This window comes from Micrasema longulum, unplaced genomic scaffold (genome assembly GCF_059751315.1).
Source record: "Micrasema longulum isolate JH-2025_06_02 unplaced genomic scaffold, ASM5975131v1 h1tg000199l, whole genome shotgun sequence".
NCBI classification, from domain to species: domain Eukaryota; kingdom Metazoa; phylum Arthropoda; class Insecta; order Trichoptera; family Brachycentridae; genus Micrasema; species Micrasema longulum.
In genome coordinates, this window is record NW_028277404.1 from 104,017 (window position 1) to 113,041 (window position 9,025).

The window sequence follows — 9,025 nt, forward strand, 5'->3', positions numbered from 1 at the left end:
ACTCTGCTTCCAGATGCGGCGAGAGCAAAGATCGTTGTCTGCACTGCGCGGGCGAACACAAGTCTTCAACTTGCACAAATAAAGATAAAGAGGAGGAGTATCGCTGTTGGAACTGTGTCAAGATGGTAAAAGGAAAGACCGACGCCTCGAAACACAGAGCCAATGACAGGGACTGTCCTTATCGTGCAAGAATTGTGCTCCGCACCATGGAAAGGATCAACTATGGCTAACACGACTCGGGTATCAAATGAGGGGATCCAAGTTATTGCCGACGGCGCGGTTAAAATAATTCAGTGGAATTTGGGCCGCTGCAAAGCGGCACAAGAAGAAGCATTCGCCAACAGGATGGAAGCCGATATACTGCTGCTTCAAGAACCCTACACGGGCAATTCTGGCAGAATTAAAACTTCAGGAGTTACTGTTTTTCAAACAGTGACATCTTCCAAGCCAATCTGCAAAGCAGCAGTGGTCTTTTGCAAATCCAATTTGTGTGGTATTTTGTTGAGTAAATTTAGTGATTCCAATACTACACTGGTGAGAATAGCCACAGAAGTCGGACCTGTTATTATTGGATCCATATATATTGAACCCAACTCTGACATCTCTCCAATCCTCAATAAGCTGAGACATCTAAAGACTAACAATATTCTTATTGGAGGAGACCTGAACGCTAAAAACGTTTGGTGGGGTAGTACGAGAACAGATCGGAGAGGGGAAGAAGTTGCAGATTTTTTCTCGGAACTAAATCTGCATACCTTAAATAATGGCAATCAGCCTACTTTCGATACCTACCGTGGAAACCGTCACTTAAAGAGCGTTATTGACTTGACATTCTGTTCCACTAGCTTATTAGACAGTGTTGATAAATGGAAGGTGGAACCCAACTTTAATCAACTCAGTGACCACAATCCTATTTCTTTCGAAATTTCTGCTAGAACATGGAACCCTACGGATTCAAAAACTGCCATTTACAATACCAAAAAAGCTAATTGGGAGAAATTTTCTAAAGACATAAAATGCCAACAAAGGATTCGAAAAATAACAAAAGAATCGTTTTCCGAATGTAAAAACACGCTTGACTTGGAAACAAAAATTGCCAATTTGATGGACATATTAAGTGAATCGTGCAAGGCAAGCATACCAATTAGAAAACCTTATAAAAGGAAACCCTGCCCATGGTGGAGCGTCGAACTTGACAAGCTTAAAAAAATTGCGATAAAATGTAAACACAAGCTCCAGAACTCAGGAAGAATTAGAAGAGAGACAATAACACTTCCTGAGTATTTAAAAGCAAAACAAGATTACAAAAACGCTATAGAAAATGCCAAAACCGAGTCATGGAAAAGTTACTGCGCTTCACAAGACAGGGAAACAGCATGGACTGCAATTCACAGAGTGCTGATTAAAGGAAGAAGGAACATCCCATTAGCTACCCTGAAAGACGGCAGCGAACATCTAGCATCGGCTGAGGAAACTGCCGAGCGACTACTACGGAAGTTTTTTCCAGACGATGATACGCAGCAAGAAACTCGAGAACAAATCGAAATCAAACGGATGGCAGAAGTAATACCTTATACTGATGACGATCCACTATTCACGGAAGAAGAGATAGAAGATATAATAACAAATATAAATTCGAGTAAGGCACCGGGAGAGGATCACTTCACCGCTGATATTTGCCTTCATTTTTTTAACGTGGATAGATCATTAGTAACAAGTTTGTATAATGCATGTCTTAGAATAAGTCATTTTCCAACTCGCTGGAAAATTGCAAAGATCATAGTTATACCAAAACCAGGAAAGGATGACTTACAAGATATCAGATCCTACAGACCGATTGGCCTCATTTCAGTGTTTGGTAAGGTGCTGGAAAAATTGATCATCAATAGAATAAACTGGAATTTTCATCGTCAAGGTAAGTTAAGTTCAAAACAATTTGGATTCACCCCTCAAAAATCTACGGAAGATGCTCTCAACGCTTCCGTCAAGATAATTAGAACGGCGCTGCATGATAAAAAAATATTAATAGCGATCTCACTCGACATCCGCGGAGCCTTCGATAATGCTTGGTGGCCATTCTTGATGTGCCAACTAAGTAGGAAAAGGTGCCCTCGAAACCTGTTTATGCTTGTAAAAAGTTACCATCACCAAAGAAGAGTTAAATTGTCACACTTTGATGCTGCACTTGAGAAAATCACGACCAAGGGGTGTGTTCAGGGATCCTCATGTGGACCAAGTTTTTGGAACTACATTGTAGATGATGTCCTTCAGAAGGATTTAGGCCGTGGAGTCGAACTGACTGCATTTGCAGATGACCTCCTATTAATCGTTGTAGAAGACAACATAAATGAACTCGTAAAGAAAACGGAAGATGCTCTAGAGATTATAACAAAATGGGGATTAAAAGCCAAACTAAATTTTGCTGAAGAAAAAACAAATGCAATGTTCATTTCTAGAAGAAAAGACCAGCAGCCCATCATCCACATGAATGGAGTCCGGTTGGAATTCGTCGATCATTTTAAAGTTTTAGGTATAACCATAGACCGCCACCTGAATTGGTCTAAACATATTGACAATGTTTGTAAAAAAGCTGCGGCTATTACAAACAAACTTGTTCAGGCCGCTAAACCAACATGGGGTGCATCACCGGAGGTAATGCAGCAAATGTACGTAGGAGCGGTCGAGCCCCTGATTACATATGCTTCAAGTGTGTGGTTAGATGCGGTAAATAAAAAATATAACAGGAAGAAATTGGACTCCATTCAGAGACAAATTGCCATCAGGTCTTGCAAGGGCTATAGAACAATCTCCTTGGTGTCTGCTCAGGTTCTTAGCGGCTTCATGCCACTCGACCTTAGAATCAAGGAGCTTGCAGAAGCTTATGAGGTCAAGAAGAGTCTCACTCTGCAAGACTTGCCAACTGACAGGTTTTATCAGGGAACTGGAAATTTTTTCTCCCTTCCTCATCCCGCGGAGCGATACCAGATAGACTATGGATTCAATGACCAAACGCTGCCTGACATGAAAGAGAACGAATTGAGGATCTTCACTGATGGCAGTCTTTTAAATGGCAAAGTAGGTGCAGCATTTGTACCCTACGATGGCGTAAGAGAACTGCCTGCCAGGAAGTTTAAACTCGATCACTTTTGCTCAGTTTTTCAGGCTGAAATATACGCTATTAGAGAATCTATAGCTTACGCTTTAAAAAAACCGCCTAATAGATGGAAACATATAACGATTTTGACAGACTGTAAATCATGTATTCACGCGATTGCGGATCGTAATTCGGTGAACCCAATGGTCATGAGTATACGAACTGATATCCAGATATTAAAAAATCGATCGCAAAATGTGTACATTGGCTGGATTCGAGGACACTGCGGAATAATTGGCAATGAAAGAGCTGACGAAAAGGCTCGGGAAGCAACATTAAAAAAAACAGTTCCTGATTTTGCTGACTTCCCAATAAGTTTTGCTAAGAGAAAAATAAGAAGCAGAACTTTACAGCTTTGGAATGATCGCTATTTAGCAGAACCCACAGGAAAGGTAACAAAAATGTTTTTTCCATCTATTTACCATGCTTTTGAATTTAGGAAACTGCAGCGTGCAGGATACGAACTCACACAAATCCTGACAGGACATGGCGGATTTATGAGTTATTTACACAGATTCAAAATATCTGAGATCAACACTTGCCCATGCGATGATGTTACTCTCCAAGATGTCTCCCATCTATTGATGCATTGCCCCTTTTTTAGTCTGCAGAGAATGCAACTGGAGGCGCGATGCAGAAGTCTAAATGAGGATTTACACGACGTGCATGTAGTGATTAGTCACAGGGACTTGTCAAGAGAGGTATCATTATACATGACAGATATAGTGAAGGCAATAAAAGGTATCAATGATAGCAGGACACCAAATGCCGAACACTGTTCAGGTGGATCGGAGGATCTGTTGACGAATGGCAACGGTCCGCCTTCTTCTGACGAGTTTTCTGTCCTTACCTCTTGAAACAGGTCACAGCCGAGACATCTTACTGATCCTTTTATAAAGTGACGAAATAAAGTTTTTCAGTAAAGTAAATATTTTTAAGTAAACAAGTTAATGGCTGTCGCTTTGAAGTGTATATTAACCTTGTACATTGCAAGTGTGGCGGGTCGACAACGACGGCACGAGCCGAACATTGCCGAACGCCGACGTAGAGCGTACGAACGGGCCAAACCGGCTTCGAGAAAACTACCGGATTCCGACCTCACCGCACGCGTCTTCGAGGCACAAAATTACCGCCAATTTAGATTTACCAACTTCATTTTATTTTGCCTAATATAGTTATTAGAATCCTTCTTTCAATGTGTTAGCTTCAGTAGTTTAGTTTCGTGAATAAATCTTTGTGTAAAACGTAAGTACCCTGTTTTACTTGCTCTCATTCTGTGCACCCACATAACTTTGTACATCACAAAATTAGGCCACCAACTAGGTGCCTACATAAAGGTGGTAACAACACGACTAAAAGTGGTATACCCCGACGTTTGAACACGAAAACACAACATTAAACAATCAATCACGGTGACCCCATTCAAATTCCATAAAAATTGCGCAAAATTTCAGACAGAAATATCTTCGCTTGACAAAATTGTACAACAATTACTTTTTTTCGGTCGGTACATGAAAAATTTAAAATTTCATTTTTAATTTGATTGCACTTTTAATTTATTTGTAATTAATCAAGGTTAATCTATTTCAAGGTTAACTTATTGTAAGGTTAATTAATTATAATATATAATAGAATTAGATTTTTCAAAGACCGAGCGAATCGAGTGAATTTTTCTGTCGGTAACAATCTTCAATGTAAATGTAACTAATGTAAATGTAATTAATGTAACTAGTGAATTGATTAAACTGTGATTAATTTCTTAACAATATTACTCGGCCGGGATTAATTCAAACAGGTGATTCATAATTTAACTAAAATTATTATAAACAAACATAATATAATACGTTCGAGCGACTCGCTCACCAAAAATCGCACGCCGAGTAATACATTCCTACAACACATATAAATTTTATTTTTTTTTATTTTTCTTGAGTCGAACACACAAACAATTCACACGAACATTTACATAGGGTGCCAGATTGAGTAGAGGTACTTACAGGGTACCGGAACATAATTATTTTTGACAAATATTATATGGCGAGACAAGCGTGACGTAGGCATCCGAAAGTTTTCTCCTTGTGAACGCACTGCGGGAGTAAGTTTTTTTTTTACCAGCGAAATCTATCGGAAATATTTTTCAGCTGGCGCAGTCGTGCACAATACTTGCAATTTGTAAAATTTTATTTTTGTAAACAACTTGAAACTATCAAACAAACAGATATTCGGGCGGCTAAGCCGACGAATGTTTAACTTAGTACGTGGACATTAGTATCCATACTTTTTTTCTATATACATTATATCGTGTGACTGTACTATATATGTTTATATTTTTAACCTAGGCTATGCATGTTATTATGTGTTACAGATTTGAAGTTTTACCATAAACATTTTTAAACTTGATATATTGTACAACGGACAATCAAAAGGAATATTAATATTGAGGGGACCACTCAGGCTTGGAGAATACAAATACCTAATAGTTGGAAAATGTGTTCCGCCGTATGGTAAAATAATTATTTAAATTTTCTGTTTTTAATTTTCTTTTCTATAACTTGCACAGTACATACATAACAAATAGTGACTCTGACATTTAAAAAATAAATATTTTTGTTTGAAATTTAAATTTAAATTTAAATTTAAATCTAATAATTTAAACTTAACTTTTTAATACAACTACACTCATTATTGAATACTTTTATTTCAATATGTTAACTTATACTGTAATCATTATTACATACATTTTTCTGAATTTTTTTTTTTAAAAACGAATATTTTTAAACTGTAAACAATGGCTAACAAGGACAACACTGACTTGACAAATATCAACACAGCAAACAACATGTTCCACACGGATAGGATTAGCGTTAAACTACCACAGCTATGGGTGAACAACATCGAACTTTGGTTTAAACAGATAGAAGCACAATTCGAGTTGGCAAACATAGTTTCAGAAGACGCACGTTATAGTCACTTAGTGTCAAAACTTGAACAAACGCACATAGAACAAGTTTCAGATATTTTACTCATGGAACCGAACCGAGCAAAATATACGAGGCTGAAGGAAGCTATAATCCAACGCATGGGCTGTCCACAGGACAGAAGGAGAGAAAAACTGTTTTCTTCCTTACAGCTTGGGGATCGAAACCCATCCAGCCTACTTAGAGAGATGCGGACGCTAGCAATAGGTTTACAAATAGACGAAACGACGTTGCAATACTTGTGGATACAACAACTGCCCAAGACGATCCAAGCGCATTTAGCCATAAGCGAAGATGACTGGGATAGGCAAGCGACGATAGCAGATCGCCTAATACAGGTGTACACACAGGATAATGTAGCGGTAGTAGGTACCAACAATAAAAATAACATTTGTAGTTTAGAACAGTCCGTACAAGCTCTAACCCATAAGGTAGAGAGTTTATTTCACACAATCAACAAACAGCATAGTCACAACAACAATAACAATAGATTCAAACACACAACAAGTAACAGCAGTAACAATTTCAATAACAACAAATACAACAACAATTTCAACAAAACAAGCTATAGGGCCAACGGAAATAACAAGAAAACTATTCTTTGTTACTTCCACACAAAATTTGGCGATCAAGCTAAGAAATGCGTCACACCATGTGAATTTAAACCGCATCTAGCTTCAAAAAACTAGATGGTCGAATCATAGCGGAGGCGGCTGATTCAACCAACACAACACGTCTCTTTGTTAAAGATCGTGATACCGGTGTGTCATACCTCGTTGACTCCGGATCGGAAATATCATTAATTCCTAGATCTTTACACAAACGCCATGGAGAAAAGTCTAAGCTAATTCTCTATGCAGCGAACGGGACTACGATCCAGAATTTCGGAGTTACCACGGTAACACTGAATCTGGGATGTAAACAAATGTTTACATGGAAGTTTATAATAGCGGATACGACACGCCCTATTATAGGAGCAGATTTTCTCCACAACTTCCACCTGTTAGTAGATGTTAGGAACAAACGGTTAGTAGACAATACAAACGGCAAGATAGTCAGAGCATTTGACATCTCCACAAACAACAACATAACATGTTCCATATCATTAACAGACAAAACCAACATTTACCACTCACTCATATTGAAGTATCCACAACTAGTAGATATCAATAAACCATACGCAGGGCTGGATAAACACAACACAATCCACCATATAGATACCCGTGGCAAACCCGTTATGTGTAAGACTCGTCGGCTGTCCCCAGAACTACTGAGGCAGGCGAAGCAAGAGTTCGATCACATGGTGGCTCAAGGTATTTGTAGACCCTCCAAGAGTGAGTGGGCCTCTCCATTGCATATGGTGAAGAAGAGCGATGGTACTTATCGCCCTTGTGGCGATTACCGTAGCTTAAACGCACAGACGGTACCTGATCGTTATTCCTTGCCACATATCCACGATATATGCAATGACTTATTTAACTGTAAAATTTTTTCCAAAATTGACTTACAACGAGCATATCACCAAATTCCAATTAATGAAACTGACATTAAAAAGACAGCTATAACCACACCATTCGGGTTATTTGAATTTGTAAGAATGCCATTCGGACTATCATGCGCTGCACAAACATTCCAACGTCACATCAACGAAGTCACAAGAGGTCTAGAAGGAGTACACGCATATATCGACGATATATTGATCGCTTCACCAGACGAAGAAACACATGTGGAACACTTAAAAGCTTTGTTCCAGCGACTTCAAGATCATGGAATGGTGGTAAACCCATCTAAATGCGAGTTTGCCAAGAAAACACTGTTATTTCTTGGTTATGAAATTTCGGCTGAAGGCATCGGACCCTCGCCAACAAAAGTGGAAGCCATCACGAACCTCAACAAGCCAGAAACCATTAAGCAGTTGAGAAGATTCTTGGCCATGGGAAACTTCTACCGAAGATTCATACCACGAGCAGCACACAAATTGATACGACTACACGATTACCTCAAGGGAGCAAAAAAGAATGACAACAGAAAAGTAGAGTGGAACGAAGTCACTACACACGATTTCGAAGAGGTCAAGAACTCGCTGATCAACGCCACTAAGCTTAGCTACCCAGAGGAAAGCAGCAAGATGTCAGTGTGGACAGACGCCTCAGATTACGCAATCGGAGGCGTGCTACAACAAACCACAGACGGCATCAACTACAAACCGATAAGTTTCTTCTCAAAAAAGTTGAACAAGGCTCAGTGTTCATATAGTACGTACGACAGGGAACTACTAGCCATTTTTGAGACTGTAAGGTACTTTCAACATTATCTGGAGGGCAGAGAATTCTGTATATACACGGACCATAAACCACTACAATTCGTGTTTAGAAGGAAAAGTCACGACAAAGAAAGCCCCAGACAACTCAGATATCTAGACTACATCTCACAGTTCAGCACGGACATCAAATACATAAAAGGAGAAGACAACGTCGTCGCCGATACCTTATCAAGAATCGACATGATCGAACAAGAGGCAAACATATCGTTCGAAAAGATCCATAAAGAACAAAGGCAGGACAACGAACTACTCGCACTCTTGGACGACAAGAACACTGCTCTGAACCTGATCAAAACCAACATGCAGGGACAAGAAATCGTCTTCGATCTCAACAAAGGCAACATGCGACCGTACATCCCAAAAACGCTACAGAGATCTTTCTTCAACCAAGTGCATAACCTCAACCATGCAGGAGCCGACGCCACGACCAAGACCATCAGTCAAAGAGGCGTCTGGAAAAATATGAAAGCAGACTGCGCAGCTTGGACGAAGGCCTGCATACCCTGTCAGAAGAGCAAAGTCAACAAACACACGAGGACACCGATCATCAAGATCGACATGCCGAGACAG